General features: G+C 41.0%; 1 protein-coding gene across 2 annotated transcripts in view; it reads right to left on the bottom strand.

Annotated features, from left to right (window-relative positions):
• The window catches only part of SUPT3H (SPT3 homolog, SAGA and STAGA complex component), a 576,749-nt gene that overhangs the window by 378,707 nt on the left and 182,817 nt on the right, over positions 1–15,225 (bottom strand). Inside the window, exon 1 of one of the 2 annotated variants that reach the window (XM_077291575.1) lies at positions 12,270–12,308. The exons of the other annotated variant lie outside the window; for it this stretch is intronic. The gene's annotated coding sequence lies outside the window, so the exon portion shown is untranslated. Of the gene's footprint in view, positions 1–12,269; positions 12,309–15,225 lie in introns of those variants that run through there. 2 annotated transcript variants of the gene reach the window in all.

The following is a 15,225-nucleotide window of genomic DNA, read 5'->3' as shown; positions in this document are numbered from 1 at the left end:
TGACAGAGGCCGCGACCAATGAATATCCGTGACAGACAGACAGACAGAAGGACAGACAGAAAGACGGAATTGACCCTTAGACAATTATATATATAGATTGTTCACAACACATTCCATCAAATAATGAATAAAGATTTTCAACTGGAATATTTCATTCAGTGATATCTAAGATGTGGTATTTTGCTTCAAGAAAAACAACGTTGTTATAAATGCAGCGGGTATCCCAGCATCTAAAACAAGTTGTGCGCATGTACCCAAATTTTTATTTTAATCTGTGAAGGACTAAAAAGCTGTAAAAATTAAAAACCTAAAGTCCCATAGTATAGACAAAGCACACTGTGAATATCCTGGTAGCCATACATTAGGTTATGTCCACACAGATGGTTTTTTTAGGATTTGTAACGGAACCATTGCAAATTCTCCTTCAAATCTCAAAACTAGTCAAACAATTTTGCATTTCTGCTCAGTTTCTGCTCCAATAACTCAGCAAAAAACTCAGTGTGCACTTAGTCTTACAGAAGCTCGGCTGCATATTCCATTTTTAAAAGGAATAGATCAGAAGGTTTTTGCTATTTAATCCGAGAGGACTATAATGTAGGGGCAGAGAGCCTGAGTTTAGCAATGTGTCACTTATTAAGCTGTGTGTTTTAGTTTCAGTATAATCACAAGCTTTATCATCAAGAGATTATCACTTCCTGATTAGGTCTCATGTGCACAGTAGTGCAGCTAATCTGTGTATCCCCACCCTCCACAACTGATTGGCAGGAAGTTGCCAATCAGGGATGTGGGCGTGGTTATACACAGCCCAGAAGTCCTAGATCTGCTCCATTCTATAACAGATAAAACAAGGATTCTATCCAAACTACACCAAGCAGTCCATTGAGTGGTTCACCCCTGGAATCAGGCTATCTTGCCTTATATTATGCTGCTCTCGGATAACATAGCGCAAACCTGTTGACAGATCCCTTTAATTTCTATTGACTTCAGTAGATGAGTAGTAGGACCCCTAGGGGTGGCAGCTGTTAGCCAGATGTTTATTAATTTGAAGCTTCAGTGGGGCAAATTGAAGGTCCAAACAGCTTAAAAATAGGACTTACTGTATTTTTCAGACTAAAAAAAATGCAATTTTTTCCCAAAAAAATTGTGGGGGAAAACAGGGATGTGTCTTATAGTTGGAATGTACTTACAGTTATTGTGGTGGCAAGAGTCGGGCGATTCTTCTGGTGGTCCAATGCTGCAGGGCGATGATCTCGCTCCCATCCCAGCCTAGTGTGGCTGGTGCGGCAGGTTGGGCGGTGTGGGGGCTCCGGCAAAATTTTGTGAAAGCTCAGAGGCCTTGCACTTCTATTGCCTCGATGCTGTAGCCTCCAAGAAAATGGCCACCAGGGGAGGCGCATGCGAAAATTGAGATCTCTGACGTCCATTTTCCATGAGGCCACAGCATCGAGGCAATAGAAGTGCAGTGGCATCGGGCTTACACAAAATGTCAGCGTAGCCCCCTGCACAGCCTAACCTGCAGCACTGGGATGGAATTTCCCGGAGAACACTGCTTCGCATGAAAATGGATGTGTGGGGACTCCGGGCTTACACAATGTCGCTGAAGCCCCCCGCACCACCGAACCTGCACACCAGTCTGGGTCATATCGCTGGACCACCAAACAACCCCTTTGACAGCACTCCACCAGAGCTGCCAATCCCCCCGGGTAAGCTGAATTCAGGATTGTAAGACAGACACCCATTTGACGCAATAATTTTTTTCCCCCATTTTAATGAGGACAATTTTGGGTGCGTCTTATGGTCTGGTGCGTCTTATAGTACGAAAAATATGGTATATCAGGATATAGATTGGACATTCATTTGAAGACCATAAACCTTTATCTCAAACTGTGTGGTTTGAACAGGAAAAATAATATTCTGCACAAACACACACCACCACCATCCAGACACACTACTGATAAGTGACCGCGGTAATGGACCGTCTGCCTTTGAGGAATACAACCACCTAGGGAAATGACAGTCAGTGGGAGACAATAGGCCTCACATGAATGAATGCAGCTTCTGGTTTTAGACAAAACGCTGACTTCGGAAAAGAACTGCAACCAATCTAAAAATACTGCCCACAGATGTTTAAAATTTATATATATATTTATATATTTTATTTTTTAGACCATAGCAACACTGTTTGGTTGTTTCCAATTTTTCAGACCACAAAATAGTAAAAGTGTACTCAGTCTACTGCAAACAAAAATAGCAAATGCACGCTTCAGCACTTTTAAAAGGATATGGAAATTGGCAACAAAATGCAGCCCATGTCGAAAATTTGCGAGGCCTCTGCCATATTTCGAGAGAAATACAATCAGGTAAAAATTAGGAAGATCTCCACCACCTGGGTGGCATATATTTTTTTTTATGTTTTCAGTCTTACATTTTTTTCCCCCCTTAAATGAAAGGCTCTCATTATACACTCCTCTGGCTCTCGATAAAATTGGCCAATGGTTTTTTTACCGCATTATTGCTGCTTATGTTTAACTCCTGCAAACATCTTTCACCTTAGATATCCTCTGGAATCAAAATGTTAAGACTCTAAATTCTCCGGGACGTGTTACAGAAGCTCGGGCTAAATTAATGTCTTTTAAAGCTTTAAGGTTTTGTTGCACAAATTAGTTTTAGTATCAGGTTCCGTCCCGAACTCCCCGAGCAGCATCTATCCCGATTACGGAGGCAGTCAGAGCTTTGGCCATGAATGACGGAATAGGCTTAGATCTCAAGTCTTTGGCTGGATGCTTACATTGCTCTATCACCCCCCTCCTTACAACTCGGAGGAACACTTTCGGTTCTGTATCTCCATAGATTTAGCACGCTCACACAAACTATCCCAGGTCCTGTGGTTACGACATCTTACCTATGGTACGTCAAGCACCGTCCAGCCCTTAGTCAAGGTTCTGATGTGAAGCCAATGGGAAAAGGCTTTGACTCACTTGTCGTTGCCTCTCCATTCACCATCTGCCAATTTGTTTTGCTGGGTCCTATTCAAAAGATTTTATAGACTTCTAATGCTACTTGAACTCATCCTGGACCATCCTTATGCCGAGTTATGAAACCCGTTGCCAAAAAAACGTAATCCAAGGATGGCTAACAGCTAGACTTCCAAAGCGGATAAATCATGACTGATGACTTTCTTGGACATGTGAAAAAGAAAACCTGAACATCTTAACTGGAGATTATACCCCCAGTGTAAAGAAACCCAGCAATATGTTCAAGAACACTAAAGTGTTAATACTTTAAAGTGTAATTTATATAGAAAGAGAGCCATGCTTACAGATGAATGCTGACTTAAGAATGCAGGGCCTGTCCTTATGCTTGGGACAACCCCAACTAGGATCTAATATGGTTAATATCACTAAGGTGGAACTGACGCTTCCATGTATTACATGTCTGACCATTCATCAGAAAAGTCACCATGTAATGAAAGTCCATGCCATGACTTACTATAGCAGAATAAGCGGTGTCATGGGCTGAAGCCATTCTAGAAGTCAATATCTTCTCCACAAATGTTTTTAAAAATATTATTTATTACATTTATTATATGCCAGAGCTTAGTTCACAATTCAGCAGGTAAGAGTAACTGTGTACATCCAATACATTACTGACCATGTACTAATCCTGAGATACATAAAGTATTATACTCCAGAGCTGCCCTCACTATTCTGCTGGTGCAGTCACTGTGTACATACATTACATTACTGATCCTGAGTTACATCTTGTATTATACCCCAGAGCTGCACTCACTATTCTGCTTGTGCAGTCACTGTGTACATACATTACATTACTGATCCTGAGTTACATCTTGTATTATACCCCAGAGCTGCACTCACTATTCTGCTGGTGCAGTCACTGTGTACATATATTACATATCCTGTACTGATCCTGAGTTACATCCTGTATTATACTCCAGAGCTGCACTCACTATTCTGCTTGTGCAGTCACTGTGTACATACATTACATTACTGATCCGGAGTTACATCTTGTATTATACCCCAGAGCTGCACTCACTATTCTGCTTGTGCAGTCACTGTGTACATACATTACATTACTGATCCTGAGTTACATCCTGTATTATACTCCAGAGCTGCACTCACTATTCGGCTGGTGCAGTCACTGTGTACATACATTACATATCCTGTACTGATTCTGAGTTACATCCTGTATTATACCCCAGAGCTGCACTCACTATTCTGCTGGTGCAGCCACTGTGTACATACATTACTGATCCTGAGTTACATCCTGTATTATACTCCAGAGCTGCACTCACTATTCGGCTGGTGCAGTCACTGTGTACATACATTACATTACTGATCCTGTACTGATACGGAGTTACATCCTGTATTATACTCCAGAGCTGCCCTCACTATTCTGCTGGTGCAGTCACTGTGTACATACATTACATTACTGATCCTGAGTTACATCCTGTATTATACCCCAGAGCTGCACTCACTATTCTGCTGGTGCAGTCACTGTGTATATACATTACATTACTGATCCTGAGTTACATCCTGTATTATACCCCAGAGCTGCACTCACTGTTCTGCTGGTGCCGTCTCTGTGTACATACATCATTAGTCGTTCTTCTATAATACAGTACAGTTGTTTTTTCATGCCTCAGATTACAGTCCAGACCTTTTTGTGCTGTAACGTTCTCATAAAAACAAATTAATCACACCACGTTCTGTATAAACACCAGGCAAGCAATAGAATGCTGAGTGATTTCAGCTCTGAAGACTGCAGAATTGAAACACCGTTTCATGTTAACAAGTCCTTTAATATTTGTTTGTGGTCTCTGATACTCATGATGTAGGACAATGAAATATTGGGATAGTCTGCGATCTTCTTCCTTAGTTCCCGTTGACCAGCAATCAAGGAGGGGGTCATTTAGCTCAGAAGCTTGTTTGTGTTAAATGTGTGACAAGGAAGAGGAAAATCCATGTATAATAATAATCTGTCTAATGAAGATCCCAACAGCGCCATGACCAGGCCAATACACACAGGATGAATAGGCGCTCTATGCACAACGCCCCTTTTCACCCCATTAATTGGCCAACACACACGCATTTATATCCTCACTACAGACCACACCAGGGAATACGGCTCCCGACTCCCCACCTCTCGTCAAAATAGAAATATTTGTACAAAGTTCATAAAACAACTTTTATACCCTATAATATAACATGCCGAGTACTATGCAATTTTGTTTTACATTCTTGGCTTATGACTTTCTCAGTCAAGGATCATAATCTGCTAGGTATGCAAATTTTATTTTTAGCTGGATAGAGAGGAGACGATGAAACAACATGGCCGTAAAGTTCAGTGCCAGCTCTAGATTTATTCATAAATACAGATCACCGCAATTTTAATGATGGATATCTTATGCCTGTATATTTAGCAGTGACCAATAAAGGGTCTAGTGAAGTATAAGGTGATAAACCTCGTATAAGACATGAAGGAAAGACCTACAGCGATGATTTCATCCAGTCATCGGCAATCCAGGGACAATTATATCTTCATTATATTCATATTTACTGCTTATAGAAGACCATCCGCTCAACTTTCCCACCAGTGGTTACCTCTACGAAATACAATCATAGAATGGTACAGTTGGAAGGGACCTCCAGGGTCATCGTGTCCAATCCCCTGCTCAATGCAGGAGTCACTTAAACATCTCAGACAGATGTCTGTCCAGCCTTTGTTTGAAGATTAAAGAACTCACCACCTCTCATGGCAGCCTGTTCTAGTCATTGATCATCCTCACTGTCAAAGTTTTTCCTAATATCTAATCTGTATCTTCTCCCTTTCAGTTTCATTCCATTGCTTCTCATGTTTCCATGTGCAACTGAGAATAAGGATGATGGATGATCATGATAAGGGGTGATCAATGAGTGGAACAGGCTGCCACGAGAGGTGGAGTTCTCCTTCAATGGAAGTCTTCAAACAGAGGCTGGACACGGTGACCCTGGAGGTCCCTTCCAACTCTAACATTCTAGGATTATATGATCCCTCTACACTGCGACCTCCCTTCAGATAGTTGTAGACATATATTAAGTCTCCTCTTAGCCTTCAATCAGTTCCTGGTCAGTAGCGTCCAACTGCTGGGAAGCACCGGACACTTCTGTCTACCCAACGTGCAAGGTGCTACAACACTATGTCAAAGATCCCTGCACAGTGGACATACAGTAGTCGCCAGTGTCGAGAGAAAAAAAGACTAACTAGACCTCATTCTATTTGCTCACAGGATTGATGGAGGTATCAGAAAACGGACCTCCACCAATGGAGACGCTATACCATAGCACTAAAAATAAATAAAAAAAACCTTATGACTTGCGAAGACCAAAATTTCCCTGTAAATATAATCATGAGGCTATATGTTTTGTGTTGGTGAACACTGAGAAACTGCATGGATGTTAAAAAGCACAGTTGCCAGTGCGACCATACGATGCCCAGTTGGTACCATACTTGTGACCTATTAGTAGGAACAGTATCATTGCCCAATACTTTATAGAAATTATATGATTGCCTTAGCCATTTCACTTACCAGTACAGATGCAGTTACATTTCTACAGCCAATGTCAGATCAAGAAGGAGTGTATCAGTGAGGGGTCAGATTACAGTGCCATATTAAAGTGTATGGGGAGGTTTGACTGACATGGGCAGTTCACTGGTTTTCCTTCACTTGACCACCTTTTGTTGGAACGAATGCCTGTATACAAGGAACATGCCGGAGATTCTCTGAAACAATTGTAGTTAAAATAATCACCTCCTGAGCCCTCTGAATTATTTTAAAGATTTTGCTATAGTTAGATGTAGCCAAAGCGCCCAAATATTGAGATTATAGATTTAAAAGAATGTGTCCACTCAGAATTGGGGCCTGTAGCAATGCTCTTACTCAATATACCAGCATGTCTAGCTAGATGAATTGGTAACTATTCAGGATCAAAATAATAATTGACTTCTGGGTTAGAGTTAAAGGTAAGAGATGGTGGAGCACTGGACAGAAAGCCATCAGAGGTGATGGCTTTCTGTCCAGTGCTCCGGAGAGGTCACTGAAGAACGAAAAATGTCAGAGATAAACACCTGAGCATCCCATGTTAAGGAGACAACAGCCAATACAGGAAAATAAAATCCTGGCTAGTGATGAGCGAATAAATTCACAGGACCCATGTCCAGCGGTCTGGTCAGTATTCCATGGTTGTCGGATGGGAGCCCACCAAACCATCTCCTACCTGTCAACATCTAAGAATCATCTCTTGATTAGCTAGATTGATGCAACGTCATTTGTGTGTCCCACCTCAACAACGATGTTGTACCAGGCCAGCTAATCAAAAGAGGAGCGGAGGATGGCGAGAGATAGAAGGTGGTTTGAAGGGCTCCCGATCCATCAAGCAACCATGGAATACTAAGGAGCAGCTGAGACGCACAAGAGCTGGCCTTATACTGGTAGCATTCTTAAAAGAAAGAACACACATCTTAAAAACATTTTTACTTCATTTTTTTTCTGTCTAGAGGACTTGTCTACTATGGGGCTTGCTCTATGTTCACTGAAGAAATGGTGATCTCCGTTAAAGCCAAGCCTGTGGCATCATACAAAAAACTGGAAGAAGAATTTCGAGCTATTTTACGTGAAGAACACAATGAATAATCATCAGTTCTGTGTCCACCGGTCCAAGCATAATAACCCAATCAATGCCAGCTATTAGTAAAAATGAGGAGAATGATTATAAAACAACCTAATTGCACAATTCAGTAATGGAGCCCTAGGCTTTTCCAATCTCCTGGTGCAGTCTGAGCAATCTGAACATCTCCACTTTTTGTAATTGCTGACATTATATTACTCAGTGCACACTCATTACTTCTGGAAGCTCGGTCCATGCCCTGGACAGTTGGATAGGATGACGGCATTTATAATGAGTAACCCAATTTTTATATTATAGCCAAATGTGAAAAATGAAAAAAAAGGGTTGGTTTAGTTTAAAATAATATTATATATATATATATATATATATATATATATATATATATATATATATATATATATATATATATATATATATATATATATATATATATATATATATATATATTTTGTCTGGGACAAACAGCTGTGTGTACCAAGTAGTGTCCAGCCTTTTGTATGTCGAGGACTCCAGCACGTTCATTTTTGCAATTTTTGGGCAATTCAAACATCCGTGTTTTTTATTTTTGCGCTTATGAGAATAATATCAACCATTTTCGATCAGTGTGATGCATCTGATTCCCTTCCGTTTATGGTCTGTGACTCCATTTTTCTCATATGCAAAGAGAGAAAAAATGTTTTTCAAGCTTTTCTTGTCCAGTACACAGAAAAAAATGGGCAATAGATTACACATACATGGTGTCTGAGTGTTATTAGTCTTCTGGCATACCCACTCACTTGAATGAGTTGGGTAATTTTGGCAAGTTTGATCGGTAAAATTGGATGACTTGTTAGGGTTTTTATCTTGCAATTGGTCAAAGAATAAAAAAATGAAATGCCCATAGACATTATGGGTACATTCAGCGAAAAATATGAATAGATCATGTGTGTGAAAAACAAACTTGTGAATGGGGCCTTAGGCGTCAGTTTTGTCATATATGTGATATATCCGTGTTTCTTAGAGATAGATCAAGAATCCATTATAGGTATAAGGCTACTCATTTGGGAGCGATCTGAGGCATCCCTGGAACCGTTTCTATTTAACCCCTCACCCCCAAGGCTGTTGGCACCTTCATGACCAGGCAGAATTTTACAATTCTGACCACTGTCACTTTTTGTGGCAATAACTCTGGAACGCTTCAATGGATCCCGGTGATTCTGAGATTGTTTTTTCATGACATATTGTACTCCATGATTGTGGCAAAGTTTCTTCGTTATGACTTGCGTTTATTTATGGAAAAAAAAAAACTTGGTGAAAATTTTGAATATTTAACAATTTTCAAACTTTTAAGTTTTATGCCCTTAAATCAGTGCGTTATGTCACACAAAATAGTTCATACATAACATTTCCCACATGTCTACTTTACATCAGCACAATTTTTGGAAAATAAGTACATTTTTTCTTAGGAAGTTATAAGGGTGAAAAGTTGACCAGAGATTTCTCATTTTTTCAACAAAAGTAGTGAAGTCACTTTGAGGAGTAAATGCCCAAAAAGGACACCATTCTAAAAACTGCACCCCTCAAGGTGCTCAAAACCACATTCAAGAAGTTTATTAACTCTTCAAGAGCTTCGCAGGGATTTTTAGAATGTGGAAATGAAAACTTTTTTTCACAAAAATTTGAATTTAGACCCCAATTTTTTTTTTATTTTCAAAAGGGTAGCATGACTCTAAAATTTGTTATGCAATTTCTCCTGAGCATGCCAATAACCTATTGCTTGGGTGCATGGCAGGGTTCAGAAAAGAAGGAACGCCATTTGACTTTTTGAATGCAAAGTTTGCTGAAATAATTAGCGAAAGCCCTATCGTGTTTGGAGTGCCCCTGATGTGCCCAAACAGTGGAAATAACCCATTGTGATGCAGTGACCCATCTTAAAGCCAGAGGGCGCTGTATGCGCTCCTCAGAATACGCATGGAGGTGTATCTGTAATGGTGATAATGAAACATTGTTTGGCATGATTGTAAATGGCCAGTATGTGTTGCAGTGGGAGTCTGCGCTGTAAGCCTGTAGTATTGTTGTTCTGGGACCTGTAGTCCAACAAGTATTTCTATAGTTAAAATGGAGCCTTGCAGGGTTAGTCGGAGAGCTGGGTGGGACTGACTAACCACACACACCTCCTACCTATGGGGGTGGTTACAGGTACATAATGTGACCAGGGTTTGGGTCACATGTTAAGAGTGTATGGACCTGAATGGTCAGTGTGAAGTCCTGGATAGCTTGTGTGTTGGAATGTCCTGGAGTGGACTGGATTCCTGGAAGCACCTGGTGAGGCTATGGACTGATGGCCTGTGAGTTGGAAGTGCCTGGGACTGGACCTCCTGAATAGCGCACAGAGATGCTGTACCTGCAGAGCCTGGGATGGCTACTGTGTTGGGGAAGCTACAGTTCCTTCTGCGGGTCTGAACTATCTGAGGTGCCTTGGTCGCAAGGAGGGTGATCCCAGCCAGGCAGCTTCCCTGGGACTGACAGGAGTCAGTGTGTGGAGCAGGAGCTCCTGTAAGGTAACTCCAGATAAAGGGGGTTACGGACAGAAAAGTATCTGCCATTGGTACAGACTGTCGGCGGTTAAGGTGTTCCGTTGATGTATATAATGAACGGTTTGTGACGCCGTTTAAGAGTCTAAATAAACCACAACAGACTGTTTTTGTTAGAAACGGTGCCTGAGTGCTTTAATCTCGTTGCCAAGCAAGTGTCCCCCAACGCACTCAGGTAGCGCTATCTCACACCACATATGATACCATTTTGAAAACTGAACCCTGAAGAGAAGTTATCAAGATGTGTGCTGAGCACCTTGAACCCCCTAGTGCTTCACAGAAGTTTATTAAAAAAATTACATTTTTCCAAGCAAAAAATGTTTTATTTTCATAAGGTAAGAGGAGAAAATGAACCCCAAATTTTCCTGTGCAATTTCTCCCGAGTACACAGATACCCCATATGTGGTGATAAACTACTGACTGGGTGCACAACAGGGCTCAGGAATGAAGGAGTGTTGCTTTGGAATGCAGATTTTGATGAAATGGTCTGTCATGTCGCATTTGGAGAGCCGAAAAAAAAAACTCCCACACAAGTGACCCCATTTTGGAAACTGCACCCCTCAAGGAATCTATCTAGATGTGTCATGAGTAAAGTTGAGAAAAGACAGCGTGACCACAAGTACGAAATAAAGGGAGGTGCTAGGGTTAGGTTCCCAAACCATAAGTATGCAAGATAGTAAAACCCAACACTCCACTTAAGTATATATTGCAGGCAAGGTTTATTGTAGTATGAACAATAAAACGTTTTGGTCCATAGTGACCTTCATCAGCTACATAATGTTCAATAGCAGAAGTAGACCGTAGATAAGTAGTGCCGTTTGTATAAAGCAAGTATGGGGCTTGAAGCGCAATGCAGATCGCTACAGGAGAGAGTGAATGGTATTAGTACCTGGAGCAAACGTGCTCCCTGACGCAGATGCTGTAGATAAGGCCTGAAAGGCCAAAACTGCTGACAGGTTCACTTTAAGGTCCAGCTGGTTTATTTAAGTCATACACATCATAGGAAACGCAAATACAGCCCTTGTCCAGTATAAAATCCATATAATAGTGCTAGCTAGCCCACCTGGCTTCTTTGTCCTTTAGCAAAGGCACTTCCTCCATACACACACCCATGTGTGAGACAAACAGGTCTTACTTTACCAAGTGAACCTCACCCAGGAGGGGAGATCAGCTGCTCATAATCAACCTGTCATGGCCGATTAACCCCTTTTAATCCTATACCTAATAAAGCATTACTCCAAGTACAACTTCCATCCACTGTGTGTCTAACAGCCACGTTACAGTATGTTCACAGCTTTTTTGTGTACCATCAATTCACAGATAAAAACAAAGAAATATCTGATTTTTATCCAATTTGCAGATCAAAATCACCCATGCAAGTCAATGGGTCCATGAAAAACAGTGCACAGCACTTCAATGTTATCCGTGTTCCATCCTAGTTCTGGCCATTTTTCACATCCTACTTAAGATGAATGACTATTCGCACAACACACTTCCAGTAGACCGTTCAGCAAGCATCATGTGATCATTGGATTGGAGCACACTGAATCACCAGCTATCTGCCATCATTGGCGGCCTATTTTGATTAGCTGGATGGGCGTAAAGTCAATGTTGTGACATGAAGCTCAAGTGAAGTTGTGACGTTTGGATAATCAAAATTCAAGTCGCGGATGACGTCAAGTACGTGACACTTCACAGAGCTCCTATCCAGAGGCCATGGAGTACTGACCTATTTGACCTATCCACTGCCTAATGCTATTTCTCAAGAAGTGTGGAAACCTTTATTTTTTTTACATACTAGAAAAATGGATATAAAACTGATGATAAAAATGTATAGACAACTCAAAAATGTATGAAATCAGATTCAATGTGCTGATGAAAAATGGTCTTTTTTCAACTTGTACACCAAAAAATAGCTGTCTGAATGGGGCCTAAACTCATTAGATGGGTTGTTCCCTTTCAGTAAATGAATGTCCCCGGAAACGAGAAATAAAACTGGCGCAGTACTAACCTTCCCTGGGTCCACTGGTGAGTCTCCACCGGTGAGTCTCCACCGGTGAGTCTCCACCGCTACTTCTTGTGGCTGGCATTGGTTGTGATGCCAACATCACGTTAACAGTTCGGCAGCCAATAAGTGCGTTCAGTGGGTCTGAAGGAGGCGTTCTGTTTACACTGGCGGGGCAACAGAGATCACCGATTGGCTCCTGCAGTGTTACAGTGACGTCAGGAGAACTAACAGGAGAATGTCAGAAACCACGAACATCGGCACAGACTTGCCAGTGGATCCGGGGAAGGCGCATACGGTTTGCTTCATAAAATCCGGCAACTGGGGATCAATATTTACTGAAAGGGAACAACCCATTAAACAAGTTACTATTTTAAAAACAAAATTGGGCTAATTTATTAGGATAATTAATTGCATACTATTCTACAATATGATTCTATAAAAATCTTAACAAAAAAAAAATAAACAGCCGAGAATCCCATCTGACCTCTCAGGAAGTAGACTATTTTTATTATAGGGCAATTCTGTAATATTGGTATGTAGCACAGTATGCAGTTTCCTTAACACAAGTGTGTCAAAACTGACTTCGTCCAGTAAAATAAAAATGTATTTGTTTTTTTTGTTATATTAAAGGGCTTGTCCAAGAGTTTTACAAAGATGACCAGCAGCAAAATAAGTATAATGTAAAGAAGTTTATAAAGAATTAAAAAAATTAGAATGTGTCACTGCTGGGACTTCCATTTATGAGGTGTAAACTGTGGGGAAACCAGACAGCAATATTACTGCAGCGCCTCCCCAGGAGACATGAAGAATTACACCGTTCCCACTGAAAATGAATTGATCTTTCAATGTAAATTCTAGAAGTGTTTAGTTCTCCAAAAAGACTTTGCAGTAGCTCTTTGCACAACTCTAGTTCACCGTTTAAGATCCTAATCACTCAACTTGTGATGAGCAAACATGCTGAGGTAAGGTGTTATTGGCAAGCTCGAATAATACGTTCGAGTCCCTGCGACTCCTTGTCTCATGGCTGATCGACAGCCGCAACACATTCAGGGATTGCCTAACAAACAGGCAATTCAGGGGTAAAATCTGTCACTCCGTGAAGAGAACTTTCACTATTACTGAGATAGGAGATGACAGTTGGTGCTTTCAAAACTTTGTGTTTTTTTATTACGAGTGGAAAGGAAAGAGCTAAAGGCAGATACAGACAGACAGACATTCTATGGAGCGGACGAGCTAGAGACAGACAGACATTCTATGGAGGGGAGGAGCTAGAGACAGACAGACAGACATTCTATGGAGGGGAGGAGCTAGAGGAACAGACATTCTATGGAGGGGAGGAGCTAGAGACAGACATTCTATGGAGGGGAGGAGCTAGAGGAACACATTCTATGGGGAAGGAGCTAGAGACAGACATTATATGGAGGGGAGGAGCTAGAGACAGACATTATATGGAGGGGAGGAGCTAGAGACAGACATTATATGGAGGGGAGGAGCTAGAGACAGACATTCTATGGAGGGGAAGAGCTGGAGGAACACATTCTATGGAGGGGAGGAGCTAGAGGAACACATTCTATGGAGGGGAGGAGCTAGAGACAGACATTCTATGGAGGGGAGGAGCTGGAGGAACACATTCTATGGAGGGGAGGAGCTAGAGGAACACATTCTATGGAGGGGAGGAGCTAGAGACAGACATATGGAGGGGAGGAGCTAGAGACAGACATTCTATGGAGGGGAGGAGCTGGAGGAACACATTCTATGGGGAGGAGCTAGATACAGACATTATATGGAGGGGAGGAGCTAGAGACAGATTCAATGGAGGAGCTAGAGGCAGACATTCTATGGAGGGGAGGAGCTAGAGGAACAGACATTCTATGGATGGGAGGAGCTAGAGGAACAGACATTCTACTGCACAATCTTCTTAAATTACAGTTACAGTTCTCCATAGAACTTTATGAGCACCAACTATCATGTCCTATCTCATTATCGGGAAAATTTGTACTCAAAGACCGTTTTTACCCAGAAGTTGAAAAGTTTGATTGTGAAAAATCAATTCAAGGGAAGAGAGAAGCAGATTTCTGTGATGAGATATATTACAAATTTCCTTATTTACAAGTGAACTATTCATTTATGAAAAAAATGATAAAAAGATGGTAACTTCATAACTACCTAATTCAAAATAGGTTTTTTTTTGCTTTTTTTTTTTAAAGGCGTGAAGCAGGATTTACCTCAACTGGCTTTTCAACATATATGTAGAGTTTAGTTTCATAGCACATGTGGATTAGACACAAGTTTGTGGGTTTGTTGTACTGAAAAGCTTTACAGAAAGTGTTCACCATTAATTCTTCCCTCAAACCCTGTACCACAGAAGCGCTCAGTCATTCAAGGTTACAACCTTGCCAAGGAATCTTAAAATTAGGTGATAATAGGAGCAGTTTTCGGGATTTAAAAAAAAAAAAAAAAAAACTTGTTATAATTACAAAATATTCCATTTTTTGCCGGTATGATTAAATGAATCATGAAGAAATATGAGAAATATGTACAGCAAAACCCTAATGATGGGCACATCAAAGAGCCAAGATTTACTGCCCGAGATGGCATAGGATAAAAAAAAAATGTTTAATGTGCCTCCAGATGCCAACCACAGTGTAACTGCATTGCCTCGGTACGCTCATCCAGCACCAGATATTCCTAAACGATTTACAACATGTACAGAGAAGCCAGAGCTTTCTGCAATTAAACAGAAGCTGCCATGTGGAGAATATTAAGAGTCCTTTTCACTCGGTAGCATCTCATGTAAAAAAAACCCTAAAAGAGTCTATGCCTCCATAGAACACAGGCTCCTTTCATGTAACGTTCATTTATCTGAAGGGTGAAGAAAGATGTGTGGTCTCCACAAAGATCTTCAAAGCTGGTGTGAAAACTCAATCTCCTTTATAAGGGGTCTATCTCATCCATTTAA

This window comes from Ranitomeya variabilis, chromosome 2 (assembly GCF_051348905.1).
Source record: "Ranitomeya variabilis isolate aRanVar5 chromosome 2, aRanVar5.hap1, whole genome shotgun sequence".
Classification (NCBI taxonomy): domain Eukaryota; kingdom Metazoa; phylum Chordata; class Amphibia; order Anura; family Dendrobatidae; genus Ranitomeya; species Ranitomeya variabilis.
Note: the sequence above shows the minus strand (reverse complement) of the source record. Positions and strands in the feature narration are given on the sequence as shown.